At 42.8% G+C, this 19030-nt stretch overlaps 1 long non-coding RNA gene across 1 annotated transcript; it reads left to right on the top strand.

The window, feature by feature from the left end:
• The first annotated feature begins 6048 nt into the window (after nt 1-6048).
• LOC118613767 lies at nt 6049-18780 on the top strand. The gene is made up of 3 exons (XR_004955829.1): nt 6049-12011; nt 13337-13503; nt 17336-18780. It is a non-coding gene; the product is annotated as an uncharacterized LOC118613767 (long non-coding RNA).
• The last annotated feature ends 250 nt before the right edge of the window (nt 18781-19030 follow it).

Consider the following 19030-nt stretch of genomic DNA (forward strand, 5'->3'; position numbering starts at 1 on the left):
AAGAAGAGGAGTCAAAGGCAGGAGAGGGTAGGCACAGTATTAGGATGAGACTCACAGAGAATGGAACGTCCTGGGAACCAGAAGAGTAAGAGATACTAGGGAAATAGCTGGCAGAAATGCCAAAATGTGCAGAGAGCTGACCAAGATGAAGACCAAATAAAAGGTCATTAAATTTCCCAACTGAAAGATTACTGGTGGCTTTTGAGGGGTCAGCTTCAGAAGAGAAATGGGAACTGAAACAGGTTGCAAGGAGCTGTGGAGTGAGAGAGAGAGATGAGATAGATCCTATTACTGTGAACAACTTTTTCCAAGAAGCGTATACTTATAGGAATAAAAAAGGGCTCTGTGGTAGCAAGAGGATAGAGGGAAGAGATGGAGGACAGATTGCATGGGTTGAGCATGCCTGTGGGCTAGGCGACGGAGGCAGGGTGAGAGAGGGTGCTTCTGAGAGGGAGTGGGTTAGCTCTAGAGAAGAGTAATGGGTCCCTTCTCTTCTCTGAAAGCAGTAGAGGAGGAGAGGATAGATGAGGTATTCCTGGGTAAGGATTGAGCAGTTCCAGCTCTAGTGGCTCATCCTCAGTATGACATGGCTCCTTAAGAGATATTTTTGTTCTATTTATAAAATGTCCCCTTTAGGGTTTAGGAGGTTGGATTTCAAACCAGAACATAACATATAGAGGAGGGCTTTCCAACTACTCAAGGCTAGATGGTAGCGATCACTCTCCCAAAAGTCAGCCTATAACCACTCTATCATATTGTGGCAGATGGCAGCAGGCCCTAGGTTAGAAACCCAACCGTGATGTGTTAACAAGGGACACTGGGCACGTGTTCTTTGATCAGATTAATCAGGGATGGAATTACTTGGCTGTAACAATTGAGATTAGCATTGGCTGGGGAGGTTGGCAAGGAAAACCTGGGAAATGCCAGACTTTGAATTCAGAAGTGCTTATTATTTGCATTCATTTTCAGAATTACATCTGCAGCACAAAAGGGATTCTCAGAAGATTGAATGGGCTTCACAATTAATATAATGATTGTGAACATATGGTTTACTCAGGCTAGGATGATTCTGTACTCCTTGAGTGCACGCCAGTTGGTGGTACAGGGAGGCAGTGATGATATAATGTCTTTTACTTGACCTCCAGGATCCTGGTTGTGCTCTGGAGGGTTGAAGTTGCTAGAAATCTGGCCACTCTTAGAAGGGATGTTATATTTTTCGAAAGCCTCTAGCAAGTGTTTTCAGTATGGCCAGTGTAATAGGCTCAAGCATACACAGATTGAAACATATAAATATATTTGTTGACCTTCTTTGCAGAGGACACTGGTCAAAGGCTGCTTCATTTATTCACATTGTGTTGGCTTCTTTATCCAATATCACAGATTTTATCACTGATACTTCTAGAAAGAATGGCACTTCCCATTCCCTTTTCCCACACCTGTCTGTTCCTTCTGTTAGCATGAACTAACTAACCTCAGACTATCTGTGGTGGGTGCTATAGGTGTTAACATTCAAAATAATAAACAATGTATCTAGGAGGCTATCTGTCTGAGAGATTACTCAAGGACATTAGTTTTTCTAGATGTTTAGAAATTAATTCCTAAAATTCTATCAGTGCACACTGTGTGGAGATATTTCAGAAACTGGAGGCTGCAGCAGTGTGACTCCTTCCAGCTTTCGCTGTCCTTCTCCCCTCCCACCATGATCCTTGGTCTTTTTTTGTACGTGAACTCCCTCTGCCTAGAGTTGGATGGGAAAGAGCACTAACCCCTGGAAGGTGTGCCCCAGGCCTCTGGGAACTCATATCCTAGGACAGATGGTGGCAGATTAAACTGGCGATTGAAAAAGCCAGAGTGTTTCCTGGCTCTCTGCTAAAGGAGTGATTCCAGAGTGGGAGAGGCGGGGAGGACAAATAGCTGGAAAGTGGCCCAAAACATTCAGCGCTCGGCGTCAGTTTTGTCAATAAACACTTCCTGAACACCTATGTTAAACTATTTCAGACTATGAGCACACTCAAAGATCAGATACCTACCTTTTGTCCTCCATCTAGTAAGACAGACTGCACACAGAGGGGCTCGGAGACAATTCTAGGCTGGGCAGAAGTAGGAGCAAAGGCTTATGTAAGGGTGAGCCGAAAATGACATTAGTCTCTCTTTATCCTCAGTTTCACTTTACTTGGTTTCAGTTACCAGCGGTCAACCGCAATCTGAAAATATGAAATGGAAAATTCCAAAAATAAACAAGTCATAAGTTTTAAATTGCTGGCGGTGAGGAGCATGCTGAAGTCTCGTGAACCTGCTCAGTCCCGTCCTGGGATTCGGTTTTTTGTTTGGCGTCTCCTCGCTGGCCCCACTTCATTAGTAACTTCTTAACTCTGTCCATTATCAGATTGACTGCCTTGATATTGAGACGCTTGTGTTCAAGTAACCCCTATTTTACTTAATAGCACCCCCAAAGCACAAGAGTAATGATGCTGGCAATTCACATGCACCAAAGGGAATCTATAAAGTGTTTTCTTCAAGTGAAAATGTGAGCACAGAACAATAAGATATCTTGAGATAGAAAGAGACCACATTCACATAACTTTTATACAGTATATTGCTACTGTTGTTAATCTCTTATTGTGTCTAATTAATAAATTAAACTTTATCGTATGTATGTATGTATGTATGTATGTATAGGAAAAAACATATTTATAGGTTTCAGTACTATCTGAGATTTTAGACATCCAGTGGACATCTCAGAATGATACATTCTGAGATGTCCATTACTACAATAATGTAGTAATGAATGTTGGCCAGTAGGTCTTGAGTCACATGAAGAGGATGAGAGAAACAAAATTTAGGGGCTAAAAAAGGCACTAGGCAATCCCCTCAATTTAAAGATGAGGAAATTGAAACCCTTCCTCAGCTACATGAAGTGGTTTGTTCAAGGTTAATGTCACTCAGTTATTTGATACTCAGTGATTAATACTACTAGTACTGCTGGTAATATAAATAATAATAATAGCAATAAGATTATGAATGAGTAATAATAATAGCACTGATAATACTTCTATTAATAGTACTAACAGTGCTATTAATAGCTAAGATTATAGAATACTTGCTATATGCCAGCCACTAATCTAAGTGCTTTAGTTATGTTAACTAATCTAATACTCACATCAGGTTATGTTATTTTCACCTCCATTTCACACATGGAAAAACCGTGTGATGCAGAAGAGTACAGGGATTTTGCCCAAAGTCATACATCCAGTAAGTGGTAAAACTGATATTTACATCAGTAAGTTGGGCTCCAGAGCTTGTGCTCTTAATTTCTGAGCTACATGGTCCCTCAGGTCTTTGACTCCCAGTCCAATGTTCCTCGTCCTTGGACTGGGATGTAAGGGATTGAGGAGGCACTGAATATAGGAGTTATGTGACATAAGTGATATTTGAAAATGATTGATGTAAATGGCTTCAGTGGTCAGGGGTGACTAGAGAAGAAATGGAGAAGGAGACCAGGTAGAAGATTGTTTAAACACAGTTGTGATGAACATCTAGATCACAGCAGGAGTAAAGAAGTTTACATTGGATAGGAATGATTAGTTAGCAACCATTCACTCTATAGTATGAATCAGTGTGTCTTGTTTATTCATTTAGAAACAAAAACTCTGTAGAAGGAGGGAATGTAGAGAAGGTAGAAAACAAAATAAAAACAAAAAAAAAATGAGGAATAATACCCTAAAGGGAAGGGGCCATGGAGCAAAAGTAGAAATAGAATAAATATTGATGACTTCCAATATTCCTCACTTGGTTCAAGTCTTATGGGGATGGTTTAATTTACTTTAAGTAAATGCCAGAGTTGATTTCTCATTGAATGAGGGTAAGAAAGAAGAGAACATGAAAGATTCCATCTGCTGTGGGAATGAGATCCTAACAAGGGGGTCAACAGCGCATTGGGAGCCAAGCCGTTTTTCACAGATTTGGGACTCCTTCAGGCAGGGACTTGTTGCCCCACTGCTGGGGGCCCGTCAGCAGACAGCCTTCAGCTGTGGAGAGCCTCCTTGTCCAAGGCCCTGGCCTTTGCCAAGTGACCCACATCTGTGACTGACTCATGCATGGGTATAAAGGTCAGGACATCTTGGCTCAACATGGGCAGCCCTGGCCAGCTATTTATACTACCCACAGAAGGGGATAGGAGGAGGGTGGCTATCTGTTCTTGGGCTGCGTCACAGCTGCATTCTCTCTCCCTCTGCTCATTCCTGCTTCTTCCCCACCCACATCCTGCCCACTAAACCAGCAATTCCCAACCTTTTTGGCACTTGGGACTGGTGCTTCTGTGAGAATCTAATGCCTGATGATCTGAGGTGGAGCTGAGGTTGTGATGCTAGCGCTGGGGAGTGTCTGCAAATACAGATGAAGCTTTGCTGGCTCGCCTGCCGCTCACCTCCTGCAGTGTGGCAGGTTCCTAAAAGGCCACGGACCAGGTCCAGTATGCAACCCAATGGTTGGTTCAAGACCCCTGTACTAAACTGCTCAGAGTCAGCTTCTCAGGGAACCCAGAAATAGTTATGGGCTCTCTCCCTCTGGCTGCCTTGAATCTGTCACCCCGCTGAGACTCCGATAATTCTGATGGGGAGGGAGTGTGTCCTTCCTCCATCACCAAGCACTTCTTCCCCCAAACTCTCTGCCTCATGGAAGATGATCAGAGAAAACCTGCTCTTCAAACAGGCCCGGGGAAGGTTGGTTTATCTCACCGTTGATCACAGATGTTACATATTATATAAAGTCCCTCCAAATTTTTGAATAGAACTGATTTTTCACTTCCGTGAACTCCTTGGGTTGCTGAAGGTAAAAAGTCCCTCACTCAATCAGGTGACTCAGAGGTCTGACAGCTCAGGATTCAGAATCTACTGAGAGATCTTCATCATATGTGTGCATGTCTTTAATTGTAAGTAACCCCCAGAGCCCATGAAGTCTAAGGGCCAGCACGCAGCCAGGGACATGCAGGCAGAGGGTCTCTGTAGCTTGCTTGGCTCCGGGCTGGCACCTGCTCTTGGCAGGCCAGCCTTGGCTGCTTTCTTGTGCACATGGTGGCAGCAGCCACTCCTCAAGGCTGGAGCCCATCTCACCAAAGATCTAGCTGCCCTAGGTCATGGTTTCCGAATACTGGTTCCAAAACCCAAATTCCAGGAGAACGAGCGTCTGATTTTCAGCTTGAGTGAGATGACGTGCCCTGTTCAACCACCTGTGGCCAGGGGACTTGTTGCACAAACATGCCAGAATGCCCCTCACCCTCCACCCCATTAGGAGTGTACAGTTTCAGAGAAAGGGGCCATGGTGAGCTAGGGAGGGGTCCCTACAAAAGTCAATCCCAGTGTGTGACTGACTGTCTGTGGAGGGCTGGACACCACAAAAAGAAGGCTTCTGAATGAGGTCTGACTAGATTTCTCAAAGATAAATGTCCGTGATAAAGAGGAGCAGGACTTACATTTTGGGAAGAAGAGAATAGACAATGAATAGCTGTCTCAGTTCACTGTAACCTGGACCAAAGTGGCTAACAAACAGAGGACTGTGAGATGCTTCTGATTGGTTCTAAGAATAACTGCCCGTACGTGGAGTCGAATATTTAAGGGAATCAGTCTATATTGGGATGCCGAACTCTCATTCAGTCTTGAAGTACTATTTCCATTGACATTCTGTTAGGAGAGCTGCCCCCAGATGTTCATTTTCAAGCACAATACGTGAGCAGTTTCTCAAATATCCACCAGATGGTACCTTTCTACCAGAAATTAGGTTTCAGGTTGTGGAAATCCAAATTGTTTTTCCGTCCCACAGACAAGCTATAGAACCAGATGCCTACTCCAGCTACGGTAAAAAGAGGGAAGGGTGGTAAGAATGAACCGGGGGTGGGGGAGCCTGCAGTGTTTTTATTTTCAAAAATATGGAGCAGAGCTCCAAGTGTCGGTGGGGGAGCCGCTTTGCAGATGTGTTCAACAGAGTCACAGAGAAGGCTGGGGTGAGGGGAGGACCGTGAGGCAAGCTGCAAGCTCCCGAGAGCCCCTGGTAGAAACGTCCTGGGTGATGTCTCTGCGTTTGCCCTGTCATTGCCAAATACCTTTTGAGTCTGCACAGCACTGCTAGAGCACTCTGAAAGGATAACTAACTGGTTGCCCCACAAAAGAAAGCCTTTGTTGGGAAGACTTCCTTATTTGCTCAACTCTTCTAATTCCTAAGGCCCAAGACATAATCTCCCCAGGATGGGTAGCATCCTCGGACTGGGGAGGTGACTAATGTTTACTGTAGGATGACCATTCTGTCCTGTTTTGCTTGGCACTTTCCTGCTTTTAGCACTGAGAGTAAAGCAAAGCTGAACGGTCAGTCGTCCTGGCTGACCGGATTGGGCGCACCCAGGACAGCGCGAGACCTTCACACACATTCAGTGAGTGTAGATATTGCGCCAGCAGGATGCCAGCTTCAAATGATAAATTATTTTATTGCCAAGATTTTCTTACCAGATGTGTCGCCCATTTACCCAGTGAGACATGTGCCAGGAATGGCAAAATTCTGGAGAGAAGGAGTTTTTTCAGTTTTTGAGCTTCAGAAGTTTAGGTCTTTCCCAGCAGACCTGTGAGAACGTGTGGTAAATCGGTGCGGGTTTCCCAGTCTGAGAGAGAGAGAGGAGAGTGGTGAGTGATGAGCGCTGAGGCACCGATGGGCTTGTGTGCTGGGGGCCGCTTTGCTCTGTCCACCCTCACCCAGGTTCCCTGGGGAGAGATGGGCTGTGGGATCTTAGGCAGAGACCTGAGCCCTCTTAGCTGGGGAGAACTCAGGAGGGTGTGAGGATCTCACAGAGGAGAAGGATGTTCATTCACTCCGGAGCAGAGGGCTAGAGACATCCAGGTTTCTTCAAGAGGCACGGAACCAGCCTGGGAAATCTGTGGGCCCGAAAGTACCTCTGACAGTGCACTGGGCTGCATAGTGTCCCTTCCAAATTCATGTCCGCCTAGAACCTCAGAATATGACCTGATTTGGAAAAAGGATCTTTGCAGATACAATCAAGGTAAGGTGAGGTCATACTGTATTAGGGTGGGCCCTAGTCCAAAGGTTTAGTGTCCTTGTAAGTAGAAGGAAATTTGGACACAGAGACACAGGCACAGAGGGGAGACCGCTCTGAAGATGGAGGCAGAGACTGGAGTGACACAGCCACGAGCCAACGGAGGCCAAGAGTTGCCAGCGACCACCAAAGCTGGGAAGAGGCAAGAAAGGATTTTTCTCTAGAGCTTTCATAGGGAGCTTGTCCCTGCTGACACCATGATTTTAAGCTTCTAGCCTCCAGAACTGTGAGGAGGTAAATTTCTACTATTTTAAGCCACCCGATTTGTGGTTCTTTGCTTTGGCAGTCCTAGAAAACTAATCCAGACAGGAATAGAATGATGGAGAGGCAGTCAAGTATGGGCCACATCTGAGGAGTGGGTGAGGAGAGCGGCCTCTGGAATCAAATAAATGATGGACTACTAAGTGCTGGATGGGCCCTCGTTGGCACAGAACTTCTGCAGCAGGAGTCCTGAGCTATATGAGATGACATTTCTGACACTGGAAAGAGTGACTCTTAGAAATTGAGTGAGAAAAAAGTAAACATTGCTTCTAACTTTTTTTCTTTTTTATTGCTTGTGTTTGTGGACTAAAATTTAATACCAATTGCACACCCATTCTCTTATTTAATTCTCTGAAGATGAAGGACAATTATTCTCAGTTGATGGTCAAGGAGCTGAGTTCTAGGGAGTCATTCAAGGCCTCGGAGTAGTCTGCTGTGGCAGTGGGACTCAAGCCCCTCTGCCTGCTTGCCACGTGCTCCTGCCTTTCATTACCATTGCCATTTTTTCCTGCTATATGCCTGATACTTTGACCAAATAGAAATGGCCTTGTACCCTAAACACAACCCTATACTTTCTCCTCGAGCCCTTGGATCAGGTCGTATATTCGTTAAGCAGATTCCTTCTTTCCTGTTTTCTGTTAAAATCCTACCTGTTATTCTAAAAATCTGTCCCAGCATATGAAGCCTTTCTAAGTTTTCCAAACAAGTTATTTCTTTTTCAACTCTGGCAGTTGTTTTGGAGATTTTTTGTTTGTTTGTTTTTTTCTTGCAGTGACCCCTCCACCCCCACCCACTTCCTCTTATACTTCTTTGCATCTCTGTAAATTAGCATGGTGTCCCCCTCCCAGTGGCAGGTCTCAGTGCAGGCCTGTCGATTTGTTCAGTGTGATCCTGCTAAAAGCACTCCTGGATTCCACAATGCACTACGGGCAGTACCTCTGGGTCTGTGTCGGAGCAGGCTCTTGATGATTTGGGGTGTTGCCTCTGGCCCCTCCGGTGCTAGTCCAATGCACAGAAGACTCTCTGTCATCAGGGCCGGAATATCTTATACCCTTATGGGTGTGACCTGAGACTTTTGAGAAAGGTGAAGGAAGAATAAACACCTGAGGCCTATCTGAGGACCTGGTCTGCCTACTTTGAGGGTGGCTCTTCCAGCTTGCCTGGTAAAGCAGAGTGGGATCTGCAAGCCCCTCTGGGCAGCCTGATTTCAACAGCTTGCTGACTGCTTTTCACTCTTAAATGTTCCTCTGTCTGCTGATGTCTGAATCCCTTGAAACGGCCACACACATCTGCATTCTGGGATCAGAGATAAGACGAGGAAGGCAGGTTTTCCTGGGAGGGAAAATAATTTAAAGTTTCACTGAGGTCTAAGCAGCCTATAGCAGATTCTTTCCTGAGAATAGGTTTCAGCTAGGGGGAGGAGGCTGGGTAAGGAGCGAGCAGAAAGATCCGGAGCTGGTCGTTGAGCAGGGGTGAGTAGGAAGGAAGGAGCAATGGGTAACGAGAAAGAAGGTCTGGGGGACCCAAAGGTGAAATTTATCTATTCGTTTTTTTTTTTTGTCGTGGGTCCTGTCTGATTCTGACACCACACTAATAGGTCTCTGACTTTTGATTTCACAAACCTGAAAAGTAATTTTCTAAAACATTCTGGAACACCAGAAGGTTGCCATCATTTATTTGATTAAAAAAGAACAATAACAATAAACAAATCAACCAACCCACACCCCTACCATGTATAGTCACCATCATTTCACAAAAGAAAGAATGTTTTCATACCATATATGTCATTGGGAAAGACAATCAGAATAAAGGAAATTCCTTTAAATTGGATGAATAGAGCTTTATGGGAAAAATTACTACTTTGCCTTAATCTGTCTCTCTTCGCTGAGGGCCTAGAAAAATGCCAGGCAGAGACTGGCATCCTGGTACCAACTAGTTTTTGAGAATCACTGAATCCACCCTGATTCTGAAACCCAGTTTATAGTTCAAGGCAATATGCTGCCCCCTAGTGGCAAAAAGAAGTAGCTATAGCGGCTAAAGGGGTTTCACAACATTTGGGCCTTGTCTTGTTGATTACATTCTACCTATGTTTCACCCACCATGCACTAAGCCTGGGGCCCACGAGGAAGGAGAGAGCCAGGCTCCTGTTGTCAAGGAGCTTTCCCATAACACTGAAGTTTCAAACAACAGTTAGCAAAACTGTGTGGCTTTCTGTGTTGAAATGACAACTTCCTACCAAGGTGACTTCACTTCGCCTCTAGGTCCAGACGCCCAGAATAGCAACAGACATCTGTATTGTGGAATACAATCAAGCTCTCAGTATCAGAGCAGTCCTGTGAACATGGGTCCAGCTGGCTTTATCTCCAGCCCTGCCTGGGCCCACATGTGCAGACAAAACTGGAAAGTGACAGTGCAGAGCACACGTGGCCACGCCGTCTCCCCACGGGGCCTTCCTGTGCGTGGCTCTTCAGCAGCCTAAATCCCACTTACTTGGCCATATCTAGATCAGGCAAGCCGACTTTTCCCATGAAGCCCTTCCGTGCCTACCCCAAACCCACAATGACCTCGACGCCCTCAGGACTGCTGTCTACTCTCATTTTTTCCAATTTTATTTTCCAAGTAGACAAGAAATTCCCTCATGACTGATGTTTTAACAGTATTCTATCCATTTATCTTTCTCATATTACATCCTAGAGCTTTCAATTTTCTTTTTTATTATGCAGAGAAGCTGCTTACTTCATTTCTAATATTAGGGCTACACTATGCCTCATGAAAACATATCATCAGAGATGGGAATTAGTTAAGTTAGTATTCGCTAAGTTATTTGGCTGTAACAGACAATCTCCAAGTCTCTAAGGCTTAAAATAACACGGGCTTTTTCTTCCTAATACTACATGGCCTGTGTAGGTGACTTGGGGATGGGGTTCCCAGAATTAACAAAAAAAAGCACAGGACACCCAGGAGAATTTGAATTTCAAATAATAGTGATTTTTTTGTTTGTTCGTATATGTATGTCTCAAAAAATGCACACTAAAAATTATTATCATTATTTTCTGAAGTTTAAAATTAACTGGACAGTCTATATTTTATCTGGCCACCTTACATGGGGGCTCTGCTCCATGCCCCCATCCTGAACTCAGGCTAATGGTGCGTCCACTGTCTGAATATATCATGGAAAGAAAAGGGATGTGGCAATTTGCGCACTGGCTCTTGAAGTTTTCTTCTTGGAGTGATGTATGTCATTTATAATCACATTTCTTTGGTTAAAGTGAGTCATTTGGCCATTCCTAACCTCAAAGAGGTAGGAAAATGCAATCCTACCATATGCTCAGGGTGAGAAAGCACCAGGCTATTTGCAAACAGCCCAAATCTCTGCCCTAGTTACATATGTTCTGGTAAGAGCTGCTAAGAAAATACTACTTTCTCAACCTTATTATACTGTAATAAGTAATATCAAGTATTATCTTTATCCTTGTGATTTCTAGGGGTTTACTCTTAATTTCTAGTAAGCAGAAAAAGCTTTCTGTATCCATTTAAATAGGCAAGGACAACTAAGTGTTCCCCTTCATCTTTCCTTCTCTGAAACACCTCCCCATGTCCCCTGTTTTTTTCTCCTGTGATGTAGTTTCTAATCCTTTACCATCTAGTCACTGTTCACTTAGTTACATCTGACTGCTAAGTGAACATCGTGGGGAAAAGAATAGGAAAAGTAGTTTCTTATAAGGAGAAACCAAAGATGGTTTTTGGTACAACTCTTTGTTTTTGTTTCTCAGCATTAAACTGCAATAAAATCATCTGGAGAATTACTCAGCGAAGTAGTCTTTTCTGCCAGAAATTCTGATTCAGTTGGCCCTGAGTGGACCTGATAGTGTGTATTTTTTCATTGTTCGTTGTGATTATTTATGGCCACCTAATAAACCAACCCGAAACTATATTGCTTAAGGCAAAAATATTTATTTTATTATATTTCCTGGTTCCAGTGGCTGATCAGAATCAAACAGAAGAAACCAACTAACATTTTAAGAGAATCACATAGGCAAAGATGCTACCAGCATGGAGAAGAAAAAACTATGCCCACTCCATTTTTAAAACAACCTTTGGATCCCCAACCTTTTGGCTGAGAAGCCTGCTCAGCCCCTCGAGGAGATAGTGTAGCTAAAGAGGACAGCGAGAAAGGGAGGACCTTCAAGTGGGCAGAACCAAGGACCACAGAGAATAGGACGCTGAAAGTTTCTCCTGGGACAGTCAGTGGGGGTTAATCAAGGAGTGTGCCTCACCCTCAGGAAAATGAGCCGCTCGCAATGTCTGCTTGGGGTGGGAGGATTTTGGAATTATTATGGGTCAGTGCCTGCTGTATGCCTCCTACAGTCCATTTCCAAATGGGAGTGTTTATTATTTTCTTGTCCCTAATTCCTTATTGGGTTTGCATGTGAGAGCAGATGACTTGTTTTTTAATTTCTTAGGTATCTCCATGCAAAGGAAGCACAGCCAGACGTGTCATAGAGATGCTCCTGCCTTGCGCACAGATCCTGGACTTTGAGCTCCAAGCAGCATGGAGGGGAGTTTGGGGATGTCCCCTGTGGGGAGAGGCAAGTTTCCTCTCGTATGGGAAGAGGAGGGAACTGCATGTTTGGTGGCCAGAAAACAGACTAAGGTGGGTTATATTACTATTCATTAAATATTACGGTGCCTTTCTCTTCAGAACCTCTCCCTGTGGTGGGAGGATTCTACATCCTGGCTCTGTTGAATTCAATGTGACCATTTGACTTGCTTTGACCAATGATATGTGAGTTTAAGTGACAGATGCCACCTCTGAACAGAAGCACTAAGAATCACCATGTTTATTTTATCTCAGCTGCGACAACTGGCAATGTTTCTCAGTCTTGGTCCTGGAGTAAAGATGATGCAGAACAAAGCCACAGCTAACCCACAATAAATGTGGCATATGAAAAATTAAACTTTTGTTGCTGGATGCCAATTAGTAACGGAGAGGGCTTGGGAACCTTGAGAGCATGAGAAACCTTAGGACCCTCTTACACAATAGTTACCAGCTACAAAGGGACACAGCTGTTCAGCTGCCTGATTTTTCTTGCCATCAGGCTTGCCATCAGGAAAATGGTAGTTGACAGAGAGAATCCTGGGGAATGCCAGCCTCCAGATAGTCTCTTATCTGTAGTACTTGTCTCCTTGTAGCAGGGGTCCTTGATTTCTACGTTCTCGGCTAATAAAAGCCAGCTGGAGATAGCCAGATATTTAGAGATGGTGACAAGTCAGACTATACTTACCTGTTGAGGTTTTCTGTTTTCCTGGTGACATCTGAGTCTTGGCTTTCTTATTACATAATGAAGATACTGGCAGTGACATTGGGAAGCATGAGAGGATAGAAGAGGTGGTACCCACAACCGGTTCTACAGAGCAGAACTGAGACTCAGTTATTGAGGTAGATTAAAGATGGATGCAGATTCCCTGCTACTCATCCCTTTGAATCTGCACCAGCCTTAGTGGTCTAATAGAACCACTAGACTGAAAGAATGTGGCCAAAGTGACACTGCATGACATCCAAGGCTAGGTCATAAGACCTTGCAAGCTTCTGCCTTGGTCTCTTGAACATTCCCTCAAAGCCCCACTTTGCTGTGTGTGAAGTCTGACTCCCCTGAGACTGCCTTGTTGGCACAGCATGTAGGTGCTCCAGTGGATAGTCCAGTGAGCCTAGCCTTGCCATTCCCCTCAAGGCCCCCCAAATGCAAGCAAAGCTGCCTCAAACCCTCCAGTCCGGCCTACCATCTCAGTACTGCAGACTGCCTTTAGTCGATGCCATGTAGAACTAAAACATTCCCTGGCTAAATGTGGCCTGAATTTCTGGCCCACAATATCATGATAATAATATAGTTGTTGTCTTAAGCAATGAAGATAATGGAACAGATACATATACACTTAATTGTCACCCTGAGGCACCTGATTTTTTTTTTCTTTACCCAGACCCTTCATGGTGCGTTCCTGGATACTCTAACCAGATTTCCAAGTACGAAGATACAATTAGCCTGGGATCTTCATATTCAACAGAGTTCAGGTGAACTCTTCATTCAAACAGGATCAGTCTGAGCTACACTTCAGGCCCAACTTTGTTCTCAGCTAAAATCCACCAGGTAATCAATCGGTGTTTAGTGAGCACGTGGATGATAACGTAAAAGGTCCCTCTCTCTCTATCAGGTAAAACAGCTCATTGAGGCTTAACAATTACACTCACATGCTTAACTAAGTTGTTCCTTACAGTTATCTTTTTTATTTTATTACACAGAGAAGTAAATTGAGGCCAGGCCACACAAGCAGTAAGTGTCAGAGATGAGATGTGAACCCAAGCTTATCCATCAAGCAGTCTACTGTAATTTGTAAAGCCTTAAGAGACAGATGCAAACCTTTACTTTACAAATGGGAAGATTGAGGACCAGGAAGATGAAGTGGTATCATTGCTGTGCTGCATTACTAACCACAAATTCTCTGGCCAGTAGGACTCTAGCCCAGCCCTAAAGCCTAGCTAGAGTGCAGACCAAAGCTGTATTGAGTGTCTTCAGAACTGTTGCTTTAGGGAGGAAGCTAGAGAAGACGATATCTGCACTGACCTTGCTTGTACATTGCCGGGGAATGCCTGTTTAGCATCTGGCTGGTGTGTGTGTCTGAGGTGTATTTTGGCCAATGAACAATTGGTGGACCCAGAGTGCTGGATTGCTAGCATGAGCTTTTCTCTGTAGAGAGCATCGTCTCATGAAACCATTCATCCCTGTGATCTGCGACAAGTCACAGAGCTAGTTTCATTTTTGCTTCAGAGAAACAGTAAATTGGTGGGGCTATTTGTGAATCATAAGTTACTCAAAACCATTCCTGGCTTGTCCCAAATTTTTCAGTCTGCTCAAATGGCAAGATCCCAGTCAGCACTCATCGGTAGCAGAGGGAACTGTGAAGAGGCTAGCGTGGGACATAAAATATTTACAAATCGAATGGGGACCCTGTGTGACTTGGATAAGCAGAAATCCAAATGAAGTCAGAACCTCCCAGTTGAAGTATCTCCCGAGATTAAGTATTTATGAAGCACTTTGTACTCACAAAGTGAATTTCAATCATTTATTATCTAAACTCACAATATCACAGTAGCTTATAAGTATTTGTGTTATGGCTGAATGGCCCAAACTTGAACTACTGCCTGTAAAATCAGAGACATTTTCATGTACCTGGGACCCGTTTTTAAAGCAAGATCAGGAGTTTTTGAAATTAATACCTGGGTCCTTATCCAGATGCATCATTACTGTGCAAGCCTATAGTTCTCTCCTGTGGCACTCCTGAAAGTTCTGGCTTTCCTGCTGGCAGGCAGCAGTGCAAGGCGGATTTTCCTGATGAACCTTTATTAACTCTTTCCTCTTTATTCCACAATGTGATGATTTCCCTTTGTGTTTCGAGATGACCAGATGACACGTTGGGATGTTGGCGATTTTTAAAATTTATTTTATTTTATTTTTTAACGCCTGCAGTACCTGGTATTTCTAGATGGTTCCCATCCAATTACTAACAAGGCCCGACCCTGCTTAGCTTCTGAGATCAGACAGAATTGGGCATGTTCAAGGTAGCATGGCCATAGACCAGATGTTAGTGATTTTGAATACATGCATGGCTGAGAAGACTGCTCCAAATTAGTTTTCATCTAGACTTCAAGGTGAAAAGTGCTTTGGATTTTAGCAGTTTAAGCTGTTTGCAAAATTAGGGACTGACTGTGGCTCTCTCTGAAATCACCAAGGAGCCTCTAAGGAAACGTAGCTACATCTCATTTCTCTTCCAACTGTTCAAATGACCCCATTTGCAAAAAGACTTCTCTACTTAAACTGCCCTATCTCTTCAATTGTCTAAAACCCTATTTCGCCTTTTACTTAGAATTATTCACCTTAGAATCTAAAAGAGATTTCATAGATCATTTGGTCCAACCCTCTTATTTTACTGATGAAGAAACTGAGATTCTAAAAAGTTGAAAGGAAGACTAGAATCCAAGTGTTCCAAGTTTCCTTCCACTCTCTAGCTCAGAATCTTGTGCTGTTTGACGTTATTAAATGTGTTCCTGTAGCTACACTGAATGCCTCGCATAGACTCATCCATAGTACAGCCAAGCGGCTGCTGGCTGGTAATGGCGATCCAGAGTGCTGTGTTGGGAGAAGTCAGTCTGATAGGCCTTCTCTGAATGGCCCACTCTCCCTGTCAAGTTTCTTCCCAAATGCGACCTCTACCAAGAGGACTTCAATCACCCTAGCTAAAGTGGCTTCCCTCCCCCATCCTCTCAGCCATATCCTATCTCCTTTCCTAGCACCTAACATACACAGAAAACGATTTTGCTTGTGTATTGCCTTCTTCTCCCAGTGCAATGTAAGTTCCAAGTGGACAGGGACTTCGTTTATCCTGTCCACTGCAGTGTATGCTGTGCTTGCTAGAGTGCCGATGTGTAGAACACACTCAGTAAATATTTGTGAAATAGATAGCCAAGTGCTGTAATTGATTTGTGATGTCTGCCATGGGCAATGGAAGGACACGTCAGTGCCAAGCTTTTGTCATCACAGGATGGATTGTTAGTGGTCAACCAATCCCAGATACATAACTGGTTTCCTCCTGACATTCAGCTTGATCTTGGTCCATCTCCTGATAACCAGTTCTTAGATACCTTGGAAATAGGAATTCCTCTTAAAAATCAGCTAAGAATTTAAAAGGACAAAGGGACATTTTCTGCTGTTATTTTCTTTCCTCAAAAGTATAATAGTGTCTTATTCATCACAGAACTTCTATGATAAAGCACAATTCTTTGCACAACAAGTATTTATTTACTGACCATTTTTTAAAATGTCATTTAAAGGAATTTCTAATTTACTGCTAATCTAAAATAGCTGTACCATAGTACACAGGACACAGTGCCCATTGGTGGGACTAAAGGACTCACATATACAAAGCCATGAGCAAAGTTCAGGTAAACATCCAAATTGAACTGTTCTAAAGTTGGGTGAGCAGCATCTAGCACCTTAGCCCTGAATATTGGCTGTTCTCACCCATCCTCTCCTGGAAGTCAATATTTAAAATTGGCTAGTGTGAGGCAGGAGAGGTTCAGAAAAACAAGAGACCAAAGAAAACAGGTAGTACTTAAATGTGTTTACAAATTCATCTATATTTCTTTTTAAAGAATTGTGGCATATATGGAAACATTTCTAGCAGATAGAGGTTTTTGGAAATTAGCTTATTTTTAACCCAATCAATACTGGTGTTTCATGTCGAAAGCAAGATATGATTCAGTGCTCTGGTAAATCTGATTTAATATTCCCTAGGACTCTGGGGTTGTATAACATCTATACTCTCCTAAATTTGGTGGTATCAGTATGACCTGACATTTAATTATTTGCGTAGCCTATTTAAAATTAAAACAGCAACCGGCTCCCCCCCCCCAAGCTTTAATACACTAGCCTTTTAAAAATATATTTTTCATAAATTACTTGGCTGTCTAGCAGGCCATCACATTCTTCAGTTCCTGTAACAAAAGGGAAATGGTGCTGCGTGGGTGTGAAATGCAAAATGTGGATGAGAACACCGTGGTTAAACAAGAGCAGACACTGATCAAGTCCATTAATCAAAGTGCCTTTTAAATCTCTGCAAGTTGAGAACCATGGCATTCAGAGATTTGATGAAAGAGGAAATATAAAATGGCTGAAGAGGCCCACTGGCGGCCACGGTGCGTCTCAGAGCCTCTGATTAGAGCCTGCATTTCAGAGCTGTTGCTTTCAGTGGAATTTGTTTCCCCTGGGTCATTTTTTTGGAGTTTATTTGCTAAGAAAATATGGATTTGAGCTGCAGTGTCTTCTCATGGTTATTGGAAAAATCACCAAATCAATATTACAGGAGCTCTCTAGTCTCTTCAGGCTGGTATCTTATATTTCTTCATCTTTCGATTATCCTGATAAGCCACTAGGAGTGAAAAGGATATGTTGAAGGCAATCTCCCAGTCTTCTGGCCATGCATCCTCCACAGTGATGAGCATCATGGAAGAAGCAGCATTGGAAATGGGTAGATGCTTTAGGGTATGTGAGTTTGAGTTTTTTTGTGGGACTTGGGGGAGATTTAAGTCTAGATTGGAGTTTGGGTCTCTCTGGGACATATTTGAAATTTAAAAAAATGGGGTAGAAACCACTAATGTGTGTGAATGATGAAGAATGGGTAGAGCATCAGGACAGAACCCTGGAAAACATTCACGTTTCATCAGAAGAAGAGGAGTGTTATGAACTGACTGTTTATATTCCTAACAATTTTACGTGTAGAAACTCTACCCCTCAAAGTGATGGTATTTGAAGATGAGGCCTTTGGGAGGTAATTAGTGTTGAATTAATTCATGAAGGTGGGGTCCTCATGATGGGATTAGTGGCCTTATAAGAAGAGGAAGAAAGTGATCTCTCTTCCATTGTAGGCACCAAGGAAAGGCCATGTGAGGACATAGAAGGTGATGTCTGTAAGCCAAGAAGAATGCTCTCACTGGGAACTGAATCAGCCAGCACCCTGATCTTGGATTTCGGCCTCCAGAACTGTAAGAAATAAATGTCTGTTGTTCAAGTCACTCAGACTCTGTATTTTTGTTATGACAAGCTAAGCTAAGACAAGGAGCCAATGAAAAACAATGAAAAAGACAGATGAGAGGGCTAAATGCATGGGATAGTGTATTCATGGAGACTAAAGGATTAGACAAATGCAAGAAGAAATGGTCAAGAAAGACCCCCAACTGGAGGTGTCTATTGGAATCTATCAGTGTATTCTGGGCTTAAAGTTTTGTGTTGTTATATGTGTGTATGATATATGATACTTTCGGGTGGAATAAACTGGTTACAAAACACTGTAAAGGATGTTTCTTATGTGATTGTGCTCAATCTGATCACCAAAAAAGTTTTGATTAAACTTTTATAGCTTTTCTTCATATTGCAATGGTAGTAATTATTCATTATAGGAGAAAAGAAATTAAATTAGGACTAAAAAATAAAACATATTTACAAAACTCTTCCATAGTATTACTAGAGAACCTGCTTTTAAAATCTGTTATTATATGTCCTTCCTTGCATTTTACTCTTTCTTGCACATGTATATTGTATATGTATATATATTCTTACACATATAAATGTATTATATATGACTGTATAAATACAATGAGAACATATTACTTTGTGACCTGCTTTTTCAACCTAATGAACTCATTCTGTGCCAATAAATATTTATCTATAGAATAATTTTTGAAATGGCTTGAATTCATCTCCTACTGTTGGATACTTAGGTTGCTATTATAAATGATATTGTGTTGACTATACTTATAGCCAAAAATTTACATTCTTCATCAGGTCCTTTGGTTAACTTCCTTAAATAGAATTGTAGGGCCACAAAGTGTTCACATTTTAAAGAAATCACAATTAGTGTACACCTGTTGGTGTGTTATATATATAGTACACCAAGAGATATTCTTTAAGTCAGAATTTGTTCGGAGTGACCTATCTGTCACCATTTTGAGAACTATACACAATTCATGTATATTTATAAGCACGAAAAGTAAGATTCACAGCAAATTCTGATGGCAATTTTTATTTCTTTCACACTAAGGAAATGGCTAAAACACATAACTAG

Source organism: Rousettus aegyptiacus, unplaced genomic scaffold, assembly GCF_014176215.1.
Source record: "Rousettus aegyptiacus isolate mRouAeg1 unplaced genomic scaffold, mRouAeg1.p scaffold_m13_p_2, whole genome shotgun sequence".
NCBI lineage: Eukaryota > Metazoa > Chordata > Mammalia > Chiroptera > Pteropodidae > Rousettus > Rousettus aegyptiacus.